Source organism: Danio aesculapii, chromosome 23 (assembly GCF_903798145.1).
Source record: "Danio aesculapii chromosome 23, fDanAes4.1, whole genome shotgun sequence".
NCBI lineage: Eukaryota > Metazoa > Chordata > Actinopteri > Cypriniformes > Danionidae > Danio > Danio aesculapii.
This window is the reverse complement of record NC_079457.1, coordinates 14,707,939-14,723,802: the sequence shown is the minus strand read 5'-3', so window position 1 is coordinate 14,723,802 and position 15,864 is coordinate 14,707,939. Positions and strand designations below refer to the sequence as shown.

General features: G+C 35.1%; 1 protein-coding gene across 1 annotated transcript in view; it reads right to left on the bottom strand.

The window, feature by feature from the left end:
- itga5 (integrin, alpha 5 (fibronectin receptor, alpha polypeptide)) overlaps positions 1-15,864 on the bottom strand; it is a 105,316-nt gene that overhangs the window by 75,976 nt on the left and 13,476 nt on the right.

Here is a 15,864-nt window from a genome sequence, read left to right as displayed (position 1 = left end):
TAAGATTAAAGAACCCCAGACAATTTAACGTCTTTTAGGAAATTGACGGTCTCATAATCTACTGTACAAAAGTGAGTTATGTAACAGCGTGGCCATGTGCAATGGTTAGTAACTTGGTTGTAAAGTGTATACGGAAGCATTGTTAAAGAGTTTGAACATCAGAGCTTGAAATCAACAACAATACATCTATGTTGACGTCAAATAAAAAGAAATTCATTAGAAGCCATTGTGAAATACTAGCATGTTAGGCTATAAGCTAATGAACTTGACAGAATAGCAAGACGATAGCTAGGTTTCCATAAGCTGGTGTTTATGCACATTTTGAAGTATCGCATGAGAAACAAGTGATGAAAGAGCCAAATTTCGAATACAGAGCTCATTATTAGTAAAAAAAAAACATTTTACTTGAGGTTGTTTTGAAATTGTGCACAAAAGAGCTAATGCAAACAATAGGAGATGAAAATCCGCAAAGTGAACATTACATCATGTGTCTCCATTATGCTTGCCTTGTTTACAGTTGGTTACTAGGTTACCAATACTACAGTCGGCTGCTCTAACAAGTTGCTCTAACGCAACTAAATTGTTTTTGTTTTGTTTTCTTGCGAACTTTGAAAGATTTGCTTCATGTTGGGATGGTAACCCAGCTAATAAAAATATACTTCATGCCATGTAAATTAGTTTAGTTAATATTTACTAGTAATTATAAACACAACTAATCAAAGAGCTATGTTGACTTTTTAGTTAATTTCCCATAAACTCAAATAATGCTTTATATTACTCTCATTTTTAGATTTCATTAAGATTGAAGAACCCCAGACAATTTATGGTCTATGAGGAAATGGACTGTCTTATAATCTACCATACAGAAGTGAATTATGTAACAGTGTGGCCATGTGCAATGGTTAGTAACTTGGTTGGCAACATGTGACCGCCAACACACAGCCACAGACACACACCAGGTCCCGCTGGGTAATAAGTCAATGGGAAAACAAGAGCTGAGACTGCTGAAGGGGAGGTAACTCTGCATCTACAGTTGTTGTTCCCTCTGGGTTATCAAAAACCCATGAGCTGCAAATATTCACGCAAATACTGACAAACACAGCCGTTTAGAAGCATGCTCGCCAAGTAATGCATATGTCAAAGTTTGACAAATCAATCAAACTTCTCAACCCTTCTCTTGACTAAATAACTGTGCTTTGGCAAAATGAGAGACCGAAGGAAGATCAGTGGTTTAAAATGGCATTTGTACATTCTCTGAAAATGATTAATAGGTGGTTTCTATGGCCAGTATGAACATGCATTCAAATCTAAATACAAATGTGGCCACTTGTGTTTAGATTTGTCAAGAGAAAAAAAGACAAGACAATGAACTGTGACCGCAAAAATAAAATCGTAAAGTACTAAAAGATTCCCACCACTAACATTTAGTGCCAAGTGAACGAACTAATAAAAAAGCATCTTAATATCAGATTGATTACATTTGAAAAGCTCAATCAGTTAATCTTTTAACAAGAAATATTGGTAACACTTTACTTTAAGGCAGGGGTGCCCAAACTCAGTCATGGAGGGCCAGTGTCCTGCATGTTTTAGTTCCAACCCCAATTAAACACACCTGAACCAGCTAACCAAGCTCTTTCTAGGCATACTAAGAAGTTGGAGCTAAACTTTGCAGGACACCGGCTCTCCAAGACTACGTTTGGACACCCCTGCTTTAAGATTTCTTTGTTGTTATTGTTCCAGCCCTGTAGTACAATTAATTATGCATAATTACATATAACTAACCCTAACGCTAAACCTTACCCCACAACCCTAACCATAGAATAAGTACATGTTATTAATTAATATTACTTAGTAGTGGTGTAACAGATCACAAATATCATGGTTCGGATCACATAATGGTTTTTTTAGTCACAGATCAGCCAAAAAGGGGAGGAGACAAATGTAATTTGCTTTCCATTTATTACAAAAAGAGTACTGCAAGACACTTTTGGCTTTAACAAACAGAACCTGTAATTTTATTAAGAATAAAATGAAGAAATAATCAGCTGAATTAAAAAAAATAGCAAAATATTCAGTTCTGTGAAAAATTCACTGTTACTGATTACACTAAATGTATAAATCTAACATTATAATTTGCACAGTTCATATTTATTTTTAGTCTCATTTTCAATAAATGGTTCAGTTATTCCCTCATAAATCTCCATGTTTTATTGAGATGTATCATATTTGTAGAATTTTTCAGTGGCATATTTTTGATGGCCACCTATTGATTAAATAATGTAATTGCAACTTTCATTTTTGAGCATCGTTAAATGCATATGATAGTGATTTTAATATTAGCCATAAACATCAGTGATTACTGATATCCCAGTTCTTCTGTTTTATTTGACTGTTTGTAACTTCATAACTAACTCAAGACTAAAGACTGAATCTCTTAGGATTATTAAACATATGCAAATCACCATAATTTATAATTGATGTTGCGTGATTGTTGAGATCCCGACCTTTTAATGATTAATCGTGCAGCTTACACTGAATGCATTAATGCATACTCAACAAGCAGTGACAGAAAACACCTTAAATGAAACCCACCACATCCTAAACAACTTACCACAACTTCTTCCGTCATCATTATATTTTTATATTAAAGCCCAAATGCATTCATATATGTGAATTGAATGACGTGAGAGGCAATCTTTCTGTGATCGTTACAAATTTAGGATTAATCTACCAGTAAAATAATCAACCATGATCCGTTAACACCCCTATTACTTAGTAATTAAATGTAATAAGTTAGCAATTCTGATTTCCGTCCGACACTGCATTGTGTGTTTCTAATTTTCAATTTTTTTTTTATTTGTTTGTGACTAAGCAGATTTTTCAGAGCCATTACAGGAACCTAACTTTTTAATTGTACCAATATTTCACAAAATTACTACATCTTTGATCACACATAAATGCAGCAGCCTAACAGACTTCTTTCAAAATTCCTTTAACAATCCCAAACTTTTAAATGGCAGTCCACATCAACAGTATTATTTGCCCATTTTATCATTTGATTGATGGCCATTTAGAAAGTTAATACCACAGATTTGACATTTTAAAACAAGCTCTCCGAAAAAGTACCCAACAGTTAGACGGCCACTCCTACAGTCCCTGCTCTTCTAATCTGTGTCTAATTTTCCGAGAGCCGGCCTGGATTGGTGCAGCGCCGCCATGACCTCATTGTCTGTAAACTTACTATCATCTTTCCTGTCATTAAGGCCGGTCCATTGAGAGACTGGGGACGGGGGTGTGGAGGTGTTCATGAAAGGGCACTGAGGGCATCTCCAGGGGGGGTCAAGGTACAGGAAGAAACACCCTTTCCTGCCCTAGGGCTGGTCTCAGTGACGCGTAACAGAGGGCTTCCTTACAAAGGCAGCTTTCAGAAAACCCTCCGGTCAGCCGTGGAGATTCAAGCCCACTTTAGATGGACTGAAGAGATAGAGTGGTATACGTAGATGACCATTTAAGTTGAAAAAAAAAAACTCAAAGAGACAGAGTGGATGACATCCTTAAATGAGAAGGGTGGATTCTCTATGTTGTTATTTTTAAAAAATAGTGTTATCAAAGCACTAGAAATTAACATTAGAGTTATCAAAGCTTAATCAACATCTTGAAGTAGGAAAGTACATGGTTTTTTGTACCGTAAACCCGTGTTATTAGTGACATTAGTGACCATTACATGATCTGCAACTGGCTGCGTGCGAATGCACAAGATGCAAATGTGGTTCAATTCCATGATTCACTTACATCGAACATCCCAAAGTGGTTGCTGAGAAGTGGGATTTAGATAAACATGTAAATATTTGGTGTGAGCCTTCCTCTTAAAGCGACAGTTCACCCAAAAATGAAAATGTCCTCACCATGTGGTTTTATACGGTTTCTTCCTTCTGTTGAACACTAAAGAAGATAGTTTGAATAATGCTGGTTGGCGGTACCCATTGACTTTCATAGTAGAAAAAAATAATCACTATTGAAGTCAATAGGTGCCTGCAAACAGAATTTTTCTAAATATCTTCAACAGAAGAAATAAACTCAAATAGGTTTTGAAAAAGAGAAGAGAGCATAAATGATGACATTTAATTTTTGGGTGAACTTTCCCTTTAATCACAAAATAAACAACATCGCAAATATATCAAATAGCTTGATCATGCGGAAGGTCTTGTTTTTTTTGTTTTTTATTTGTGCAAAGTGCAATTGCCAATAGGTTGTTTTCAATCATGTGGTACTGATGACGTGATAAATTCAGATGGAGGGAAGGAAGTAAAAATCTGAATGGGACACAGAGGAAAGTTTGTGCTTTTGCAATTTATACCATATTTCAAAGAAGATATAACTAGAAAACAGTTGTGTGTCCTTATATTATGCAGAGGGCAGAGTTTTCTATTGAATTTAAAAATATTTGCCTGTCAGAGGCGGTAGATACTGTATAATTATGTTACATGAAAAAATACTATAGTAAATACTATAGTATTTGGTATTACATGGTAGGGTACGTTATTAATATTCTCCTGGATTTTTTGTAAGTTTAGTGGTGTTTGTATCTGATTTTTATATAACACATTAACATATTTATACACATAGCTAGACCTGTAATCTTTGATGGTGTTAAACAAATGATTACGTTTAAAAAAATTTTACACATGGATGTATTGAATAAATGTTTATTACATGCCACCTCTTCTTCTGTTTTTCAGCCAGTTTCTTGGACTTTCTCCCTATTAAGAGCAAAAACATTTGGAAGTCTATAAAAGCTGTTCGGTATTTCTTATTTTGGCCAACTTAAACAATTTTAAACAACATAAAACAGAAACATTTAATGTTCTGATAGCAATTCCTATGTAGAGGAATCACTTCCTGCCCTCCATCTGCATTTTGCGTCAATGACGTCATGTAAAAAACTTATTAAAAGTAAAAAGATTAAAGCATGTACTTTCACACTTGCAGCACCTTTAAGCAAACAAACAGTAGCAATTGGGGAAACCTGTTGCAAAACTATTTCAAATAATCTGTGTAATACAGAAAAAACTAAATCTACAAAACTAAATTATATTTTATTACTACAAATAAAAAAACTAAATGTCAAAATTGGAAATGTTGGCAAACTAGGTGAAATAAACTATTAAATACAAAAATATTAAGAAAATAACCCAATATTAAAATAAAAAAACACAAAAAGTGTTTAAATCTTAAAAAAAAAAAATATCTGCTCTTTGCTCAAAGTTTTCTATTTGATATTGGAAGTTACGCAACACATTTTCATGTACAATGACAACAACAACAACGGAAATGAATTGAACATATGCGCAGCTTCCAGATTTCACACTGGGACGAATGCCAGACAAAAAGGAAAAGGCATGAACAATGGATCAACCTATTTAAAAAAAGCATAATAAACATGCAGATTTGTTATGGCCACCAGATTTCAAGGCCACTCGCCAGTGGAGCATAATCCAGACCAAAAAAAAAAGAGCAAGCAGACAATCCATTTGTTTTTATAAGGGAGGGGAAACCAAAACAAGGCCTTCTTCCGGCTTACAGAGAGAGTATCCCATTTTTCCGCCATATGTGTGTATGGACAGAGGGAGTGTCCCAGAGGTGTCACAGAGCACCAGCTGAAGTGTAATGTCAATACCAGATTACCACTACAGCTTTCTCTTGGGAGTCAGGAATGAATTAGGGCATCTTGCAAAACTCCCACTCCCATTGGTAACACCTTCAGGTTATGTATAAAACCGAACAAGCCGGACCACCTCATCTGAACCCCAACACACTACCAATGAACTCAAATGCTCTACACTGATGAAATGTTCTCTTGCTATGATGCATGCGAAATGCGTCGAACAGCTGCAAATTCAACTAACTTTCCCAAGCACTTTTCCTGGAATGCTGTACGTTTATACTACTGCTTTGGCCGACTCCTCACAAGTGTACAGTTACATTACAGCTACAAGCCTTGCACTTTTGCTATCATACTCCAATTTCATTCACATTATAGTTTAGCAATGCACAACCAAATATATGCAAAACCACAAGGTTGACATTTAGGCATGATAAAAAAATAACTGTGTGTTTATTAGCAAAACAAAAGCTAAATTAGCTTCACACGCCTAGTCTAAATTGTTTGGTATATTAGATAATACCAAAATATGCATTCAAATTTAATTGGTGTACAAATTATAATGTAACCCACAGAGATATATAACAGGAAACTTGCTTTCATCAACAAGTGGCAATAACTGTGTCTTCCGCCTAACACTCGAAGCAAGTGTAGCCTAAACTGCACCATTTGATAATAATCTGAAAGAACTGTAAATAAGAAACAATTAGCATGTAATGGGGCTTTATCTTATGGGAGGGATCTCATTGCTCTTAAATTTCCTTCTTTTCTCCGCTAAACACTAAAACGTTGAGCTAACATTAGCATAATGATAAGAGCCAGATTGCTCTTGGCTTCGATGCTAGCTTTTGTAATAAAATGAAAAAGACTTCAGGAGGCTTTCCAGAAAAAAAGGAATGCCAAAGTGAAGCTTACTTTAATTAAAACAATATGGCCTTGTAAGAGAACAACAGAATGTTGTTTCAATCTTGTTATATGGAGAACAAATTTCACTTTGACTTTTATTAGCATCTGTTAGCAGTTGGTGATCAGAATTATTGCGAAGGTCAGAGGTCGCTGAATTTGGAAGCTGGAAATTTCTGGCGTCATTAAGTTTTGAGCTCCATTTACTTTGTATTATCTTAAACTTTAAACTCTCAAAATATCCTCATTTTGAAAATCATTAAAGAAATAAATGAACAAATCATCCACAGTAGTACCAGTATCAGATAAGAAGCAACCCAGCTAACAGTGAAAGTTCTCGTAACTTTGGCTAACGTTCTCTAAAGGTTGTCTCAAACTTATAAAAAAAAATGTTCTTGCCTATTGTTAGTAGAACATTTCCTTAAAGTTATTTGTAATTGATAAAAGTTCTAAAAACATTAGCAAAACAACCTTATTATTGTGTTACCATTAAAGTTTTGAATAGAACGTTCCAAAAATGTTAGGATGAAAATGTTATCATTGTATTTTTGTTGGAACGTTTTAAAAATGTTAGCATTAAAAACGTTACCATTAAATTGTTATTGGAACGTTCTAAAATTGTTAGCATTAAAACGTTTTCATTGTGTTTTTGTTGGAATATTCTAAAAAAATGATCATTAGAAACGTTACCATTACGTTATGAATGGAATGTTTCAAAAGCCTTGGAATAAAAATGATCACTGTATTTATGTTGGAACGTTTTAAAAAATTTAGGATTAGAATATAACCATTGAGTTGTTAATGGAACATTCTAAAAATGTTAGGATAAAAATGTTATCATTGTGTTTTATTGGAACTTTTAAAAAACATTTTGCATTAGAAATGTTACCATTAAGTTATGAATGGAACATTCTAAAGAGTTAGGATAAAAATGTTATCATTGTGTTTTTACTGGAATGTTTTAAAAACTTTACATTAAAAGCATTACCCTTTAGTTATGAATGGAATTTTAAAAACGTTACCATTGTGTTATTTTGTTGGAACAATTGTAAAAAAAACTAGCCTTAAAAATATTACCATTAAGTTGTGAATGAAACGTTTTAAAAACGTTCCATTGAGTTGTTAATGGAATGCTCTAAAGCGTTAGGATAAAAACGTTATCATTGTGTTTTTGTTGGAACGTTTTTAAAATGTTAGCATTAGCAAAGTTACCAATGAGTTGTTAATGGAACGTTCTAAAAACGTTAGAATAAAACGTTTTCATTGGAACGTTTTTTTTTTTTTTAAACACTAATCTTAAATCCTTACCATTAATTTGTGAATGAAACATTCTAAAAATGCTAGGATAAAACATTACCATTGAGTTTTTAATAGAACATTCTAAAAACATCAGGACAAAAACATTATCACTGTGTTGTTGGTGGACTGTTTTAAAAACACTTGCATTAGAACCATGACCATTGAGTTGTGAACGAAACATTAAAAAAAATGTTAGGATAAAAAAGTTAGCATTGTGTTTTTGTTGGAACATTTTAAAGATGTTAGCATTAGAAACGTTACCATTAAGTTGTTATTAGAACATTCTAAAAACATCATCACTATGTTGTTGATGGAATGTTTTAAAAACACTATCATTAAAAACATTACTGTTAAGTTGTGAAATGTTCTAAAATATTTTAATAATGTTCTAAACATTATTAAAAATATCTAAACAATACATTCTTTAATGTTCTAATAACTTTCAAACTAAATATTTATATAACTTAAATGGAAAAGTTACTGGAACATATTTATAATGAGAAATTGTTAGCTGGGAAAAACAACATTAGCACTCTTTGTGATATCTCAGAGAGACATCCACCTACTCCAACCAAGACACAAAACCATTCTCAGTATGGCTCTAATTAAGCTAATTGAGTTAGTCTGAAAGTCAGGCTTGAATATCTTACCACTAAAATGCTAAGCTTGCTAGATACTTCACCACTGAGCGTGAAGGACGTCCTAACAGTTAACCCATCGCTTCTGAGGTTTGCTAATCAGACCAGAATTAAAGCTATAAAAATTAACTGGCGCACCACATGTGTCATCGGCTTAAGCTGTGGTACGAAAACGTCAAGAGAAAGACGCTGATAGCGCAAAACTAATGGCACTAATGGTTAGAGGCCACCATTAGATGGCAAATGCCTTCATTTCCAGCAACTTCTGCTAAAAACATTCTCCCACCCATTGCACACTTCATTATAGTCCAGCTGTTTAACTTATGTCACTTGAGTGCTGTTAGAAATGCTTAAGCTTGCCAAGAAACCACACCGCTTGCAAATGAAGGTGCAAGAAAATCAGACACAACACACAAAACCTCAGTCTGCCTCCATCACATTGTAAATGGCACAGACAACTGCTCATGTCAAAAGCTAAATAAATAAATAAATCTCAGGTCTTTTCTAGGAAGCTTTACGCACTGGGCCGGAGCAAGCTGAACTGCCACTCTAGGCAAAGGACTATCACGCTGCCCTCAACCAGTGTTGCCAGATGTAGCAGTCCAAAAACTATCCAAAACACTCTGAAATGCAAAAAGACCTACCCAGTGATCTGAACAGGGGGGTGAGGGGGGGTTAAATCTGGCAACACTGCCCCTCAACCCAAATGTGAAAACAAAGGTGACCGCCCTCAATCTTCGATCGTTCATTTCAATGTAGAGTAACCGACTTCCGGTGATATCTATCTACGCGAGCGACAGCAATCATTAGGGACAAGGTGAAAAATTCCTTCAACTTTATGCAAATGAAGAGCGACTTTCATAAACAACAGCCAATAGGAGCACCGGTAGAGCTCACATGATCCTCTCTCAGCTTGTTCAGAGGCCGGTTGTATTCATGGTGTATATACCCACACAGAGCGACAGGCAGCTACAAAGATGATCATACATACAAACATGGGTATGGATAATTTCGGGCTACATTGTATATAAATCTATGATTTCCATCTCAAATTCTGACAGCACTGCGAACCAAAGACAATCGGTAAACTGTTCTTAATGCTCGCTTTTCGTAATGCTAACTGTTTTTCAGCAATAAACTGAATAAAGATGGCAGATCTTGGTAGTAAACTTTCTTATATTCCTCAAAGAAAAGAATTAGCACAACACCAGTAAAATATTAAGCAGAAAAAGTGTTTTAACAACCAGAGAATTATCATTTTGAGGTGGGAACCGGTGGACATGTAACAACTTTAATCGTAAGGTAAACACAAAACAAAAAGTTTCCAACTGGAGCTCCTTCACAGACTCGATACTTGTAAATACTTGCTCCAACGGGTTCACAGGCTGACCAATCACAGAGCTTGTGCTACGCATTGTTGTGACGTGTAGTTACATTTTTTGAAAAGTGCACGTCAGAGTCTGCGTCAGCCACGGCGAGGGCTATGCAACCGTGCGAAGGCTGTGCTGGAGCATATATGTGCGCTTGACGCAGAAGTATAAATCAGCCTTAATTGTATACAAGACTACAGTTAAACTGTATATACATCAATGATTCCAGATGATTTACAGAAAACAAGCAGCATGACGCCAACTAAATTTTAAGCAGAGCAAGCGTTTCAACAACCAGAAAATTAGAATGATTCTGAAGGATCATGTGACTAAAGGCTAGTTTATACTTCTGTGTTCAGCAATCTGCTGTGCTGCTCTGCAACAACACTTACGAAACGTTCGTAACTTCACGGGTGTTTTGTTTTTCTGAACGCTACTTTATATGTACAAATAGCTAAAACTCGCTCATTCTGAGACAGGAACCGGTGAACGTGCATTTTTAATCATAAGGTAGACACAAAACAAAAGTTTCCAACTGGAGCTCCTTCACGGACTTCACACTTGTAAACACTCACTCCAATGGGTTCATGCTGCTCTCAGCCCTGCCCACACTCGTCAATGCTACCAAGACGACCAATCACAGAGGTTGCGCTACGGGTCGACGCGAAGTGTAGTTACATTTTTTGAGAGGTGCGCGTCAGCCACGGTGAGGGGTATGCATCAGACCATACTTTGCGCTTGATGCAGAAGTATAAATCAGCCTTAATTGTATATAAGACTACAGCTAGACTGTATATACATCTATGATTCCATCTAAAATTCAGACAGCACCGCGTACAAAAAAACAATTGGTAAACTTTCCCTAATGCTCACTTTCCTTCCCTAGCTATTTTTTAAACCTACTTTTAAGTAGTTATACAGCAATACAATTATTAAAGATGGCACATCATGGCAGTAAACTCTTATTTATGTATATTTTTATGTATATTTTTTACTTATATTTGTGTTCACAGATGTTTTGAAAATCTTGCTATTTTAGCACAGTTCTATTGTAGCATACTGCTAACGTTTCTTACATTTTAGCATTAAGTTAGTAAACTTTCTTATATTCCTCAAAGAAAAGAATTAGCACAACCCCAACAAAATATTAAGCAAAACAAGCAAACAACCAGACAATTTGAATAACTCTGAAGAATCACGTGACACTAAAGATTGAAATAATGATAATGAAGAAAAAAAAAAGTACAAAAAAATCTATTTATAATATTTAAAGAGTTGCAAAAACCTTTAAGTGCCATTTAAAGTTAAAGTTGTCTTCTAAAAAGAGTACTTTCAGCAGACTCACTTCAGCAGTAATTTAACTTTAAGGTTGAGAAAAATGTTCATACTAGAAGGAAAATTCAGATGGAACCTAGAAGTTTTTGCATCTGAACTCTTCATATACACCAACCCCAAACTTATGAATGGTAGTGAATTTCCTAATTTGTGCATCACAAAAACAACAAATGAATCAAGCTAACGACATTTCAATATGAGCGCCAAGAACACTTCTGTAAGTAGCATTGGTTATTACTGGTGATTATCCATTTTCCCATGCACACCAGATGTATATAAAGCTTTTAAGATTGATTGCAGTTTGAGGCCTTTTTTAAAAACTCTGCACAAACAAAGCCAAACAATTATCAAGCTATTCCAATACAAAAAACAAAACTAAATGTTGTTTTTAGCAAAGAAATGGTAACAATGATAGCACACTACATCCTCTCCTGGAAATGGTGGAAAGCATCCAAAACAAAGTGTGCACTGTTGCAACTCCTCAACATCAAGAAAAATGCAATGACCTCAATGAACCGACTTCAAAATCAAAACAAAGCCAACGTGAAATTTAAGTTTGGTTAATTTTTTTGGGGTGCTTTCTTTAGTGCGACGCCAGTGAGCATTAACTCGGATGCCAGTCTGTCTCTGCATCGCTAAACAGTGAAGTGGTTGCGATGGAAGCAGCTAATAATGAGATTTATAAAAGTGGACAGAAGAAGCTCAGTCTGCGGGCCCCGTCTGCTCGGTAGACCTGATCCGCACGTGCTCTGTTCTGCTGTCTGGAAGCTGCGGCCCGAAGATGATGAGCAAAGCAGTGACCGCTGGGTCAGCTGGCACTCGAAGACCACAGCTCACTCACAGAGCTGGCACGCCAATAGAACTGCATAGTAATGGAGGAAGACGAGGGAAAACTATCACCAAGTATCTCCATATTAATAGAAAAATGAAACCTCCTCATATGATGGAAGTGAGTGAGTTTGCAAAACACATTTAAGTCTTACAAGATCTGACAATCATCAACAGTAAAACATCAAAGTCCTGTCAAAAAAAATATCATCACTTACTAAATTGAACTACTGATCATGCACTGTAAACAAATTCATGCTGACTTAACTTTTTAGATAAATAAAACTTTAAGTCATCTCAACTTACAAACCAACTTAAAATATGAAGATAACTTGTGTAACAAACAATATTCAACATTGTTTAATTGTTAAACATTGAAACCTGATTATCTTATTAAATTAAGTTATAGTAAAATTGCTTCATTGCAATATTTGTTCTCTTGACTTTTTGTCATTACATTTTTTAGAGTGTGGAAACTCTCACTATTTAACATAATATTTATTTAATTCTAGACTGTGTACATCGTGTGCAGTGGTGGAAAGAGTACTGAAAAATCATACTTAAGTAAAAGTACCATTACTTGCCTGAAAATGTAGTGCAAGTAGAATAAAAGTCTCTGTAGTAAATATTACTCAAAGTATGAGTAAGAAGTAGCCCTTTCAAAAGTACTCAAGAGTAGTGAGTAGTGAGTATTATGCTGTAAAAAGTTGATGTACATGTAATTTGTGAATGTGTTTAAACGTAACATTTTGTAGTGCATTTAGTTATTGCCCAGCAGGCACACAACGTCATAAGACGTAAATATTAGGTTAGATTTAGGTTGTGACGTCAGGTGACCAAAATTCAATGTCTAGCCAGCATCTAAGGACAACGTTATTTTGACGTCCAATAATGACATCAAATGATGTTGATATTTGGTTGATCTTGGTTGTGTTGGAAAGTGACCAAAATCCAACGTCGAGAAAACATCTTAAACCAATGTCATATTGACGTCAAATACTGACATTTATTTGTAAGGTGTGTAAGGTATGGCAACTAAAATCCCATCTCTGATAGATGTGTTTAAGGCCATTTTAGTCATCATACAGTAAACATCCATCACCTTCTCTTCAGTGATATGAATCTAAACAGTCTCTAGGTCAATGGGTGTGAAGATTTAAAACATCGGGTTTTGGACACTTTTAACACTTCCAAACAGTTTGCTGCAATTATAAAGCACCCATGTCTTGAGGTTCATCATGATGCGATTTACCTTCTATGTGCGATTTGATTGGACAGAAACAGGACTGATTTTTCTAACCCCCATAGACAATAAAAAAAAGTAAAGTAGTGACTGCAGATTGAAGGAAAGTTCCAATACTGCACTAAAAATGTACTCAAGGGAAAGTAAAAGTTCACATTTTTAAAACTACTTAGCAAATTACAATTCCTGAGAAAAACTATTCAATTACAGTAGTTTAAGTATTTATAATTTGTCACTTTACACCACTGATTATGTCATATCCTTATCTGCATGATTGAACAGTCATTTTATTTACTAAATTCACAAAATTCACTTTCTTTATTCTGTATTTATATTTCATATTGGTGTACAATCAAAAAAAGATTTTTGCTGCTTCTTCAAACTAATTTAAAATGAGTTGAATCAACACAATTCTTGAGATTTCATTGGGACAACTTAATTGTTTTATGTTCAATCCACATAAATTTGTCAAAACAATTAAGTTAACTTAATCGATTTGAGATATATAAACTTGTAGAGATTGTATGGAACCCACTATTTTTTATATTGTACACGAAGTTCCACACAATAGATTTGTGTTAGGACAACATGCACATTTTTACAAATTTAAGTTCATTGAACATAAAACAATTAAGTTGCCCCAACAAAATCTCAAGAATTGTGTTGTTTCAGCTCATTTTAAATAAGTAATTTGAACAAGCAACAAGACTTTTTTTTTTGAGTTTGCATGTTTTTGTGTTTTGTTCGCACCCGACTCCAATGAAAAACTTTCACCTGTGCAAATCTAATTTCCTAAGGGATAAGGAAACTAAACTTAAAGTGATTTTACCAACTCTTAGCTGTGCCTGGCAAGTTTTTTCTGACTCTGATTTTGAAATGAAGTGTTGTGCTGGTCTGGAGTAGCTGTTAAAACTGCACACATGCCCTCGACTGTTGATCTGATAAACGCCCCCACCCCGTTTTGCACAGGCAGATTTTAAAATGTCACCACAAAAACATTTCCTCCCAGAGGATATGGTTCAAATCAACATCACTACACCAGGTGCTGAGAGGTCAGCCGATCTGGAGCACTTGGCTCGACTCGAAAAGATCCAGATCTGCATGACCTGCTATGCCAATTAATGTGCTAACTATCAAACCAGAGGGAAGCTGAAGTGAAACATAAGAACATGCTAAAAGTTGCATTTAAAGAGGTGAAAAGTGAGTGTGGTGTTTATTTTTCTTTGATGTGCTTCTATTTAGGACTAACACTCTAAATGCAGTTTGAAGAGCTCTTTTTCTTTCACTAATTCAGCTTTGGTGTAAATCAGTTTAAACCCATCTACTTCTTTATGACATGAAGAGATTCAAGTGGTCAGCAAAAACATGTTTTATGTTGAAATAGTGTCAGTTATGTCAAATTAATATCTGATTAATACTCTCTTCATTAAATCACTACACACCCTAACATTTTTTGTTTGTGGAATAAATCAATCTTCTCAGGTATCCAACAATGGCATTTTAAGCAAAAACCTTGTATTTGATAATACATCTGCGCCACAAGGTGCCAGTATTAAATGTTAAAATACAGTCGTATCCACAGCTGTAAAACTTCACATCAGATGATGAACATCAAAGAACCCCTAGCATTCAGTACGTAAAATAGAAAACAGTGACAAAAAGTGTGAAAGAATTCACAGAACTCTTAAAGTAGAGTAGGCAAAAAAATACCATGTGGTGTTTTTTGGATGTACTACATGGGGTGAGATACTGAAGGGTGCATATAATACTAACCAATTAGTAGGCCCACATGGAATCTGCATGCGCAGAACTTCCACAGATTTCTGCAGATTTTTAGCCCATCATTAATTCTGTTTATTTACTTGAGTAAATGTGTGTAATTCTATATGTCTGTATGTAAATCTATATTTAATCCGGTTTTAAATTAATTACAGTAATATTATTGACTAATATGAAAATGTTCATCTGATTTATGTACAATGCAGTTTGTACAGTAATATTTTCTGTCTTTTAGTAGATATATTATATGAGAGACTTGCTTTGTTTACCAAATGAAATGAATCTAAATGGATTTGCATTTTAAAAAGTTAAAAGATATTTTTATTTCACATATTAAGGTTTTAGTTATGATACTTCCAAAATAATTCCGCAGAAATCAGCAGATTTACCAAAATTCTCCGCAGAAATAGCAAAAAACATTCGCAAATTTCGTCTGGCCCTGCCTATTAGGTCAGGGGAAATTATTAGTGTGGCAGTGACACAACTAGTCACACAACAACTACAACATTACCAGTTGTTTGCCCAGATTACATTCATACTATACACAACCTTTATTCATCACATATAACTTATGCAAAATTGCATACTTAAGTAGGTTTTCCTCTAATATCATGCACTCGCCAAACTTTTTAATTAACCCAATTCACCTGTACCGCATGCCTTCGGACTGTGGGGGAAACCGGAGCACTCAGAGGAAACCCACGCGACCACAGGGAGAACATGCAAACTCCACACAGAAACCCCAACTGACCCAGCCGAGGCTAAAACCAGCGACCTTCTTGCTGTGAGGCAACAGCACTACCTACT